The sequence below is a fragment of the Plecotus auritus genome (assembly GCF_963455305.1).
Source record: "Plecotus auritus genome assembly, chromosome: 9".
NCBI lineage: Eukaryota > Metazoa > Chordata > Mammalia > Chiroptera > Vespertilionidae > Plecotus > Plecotus auritus.
Window position 1 is genome coordinate 110,518,406 of NC_137783.1, and position 650 is coordinate 110,519,055.

Here is a 650-nt window from a genome sequence, read left to right on the forward strand (position 1 = left end):
GGGCCCCTGAACCTGTACCAGCAGGAAGTGGACTTGGATGACTTCCTCCTAGAAGGTCCATGTGGCCAGAGTAGGGATCTGAATCAATATGAGGTCATGCCAGCCATGGTCAAGGGCCCTTGGACTTAGTGGAATCTGGAAATAGGACCATCCTCTTTGGATAAGGCTCCAGAGTTCTTGGACAATTCTGGGCTTAGGGAACAAGAGAGATATGCCAAAAACCCTGCTAAGAAAGAGAGAGATGTCACCCTTTTTATACCCCAAACTGGATCAAGCCAGTTCCGTATGGTGGCAGGACTCCTTAATGAAGTTCTTTTTTTTTTTTTTTTTTCCCTACAGTGTAAAATTTTTATAATTAGAATTAGGCAGCTGGACTCAGCAATGTAGAAAGTAAGGACATTTAGAATGATGTTTTCTGGTGCGCACCCAGTTTAGATATCCCTAGTTTTGTTGGCAATATCCAAAGCATCATAGTCAGGAGCTGGTGGAACATATGCCGCCTTCTCTCCATTAGGCTTGATCAGGGTGTTGACCTTGGCCACATCAATGTTACAGTGCTTCTTCACAGCCTGTTTGATCTGGTGCTTGTTGGCCTTGACATCCACAATGAACACAAGTGTATTGTCATCTATCTTCATGGCTGACTCGGT

The 650-nt window shown here is 44.6% G+C and overlaps 1 pseudogene across 1 annotated transcript in view; it reads right to left on the reverse strand.

Annotated features, from left to right (window-relative positions):
• Positions 1-431: 431 nt before the first annotated feature.
• Positions 432-650, reverse strand: part of LOC308233641 (large ribosomal subunit protein uL23-like) — a 2,770-nt pseudogene continuing 2,551 nt past the window's right edge. Inside the window, exon 3 of the transcript in view lies at positions 432-650. This exon is cut by the window's right edge and continues 316 nt beyond it. The product of the transcript in view is annotated as a large ribosomal subunit protein uL23-like (transcript).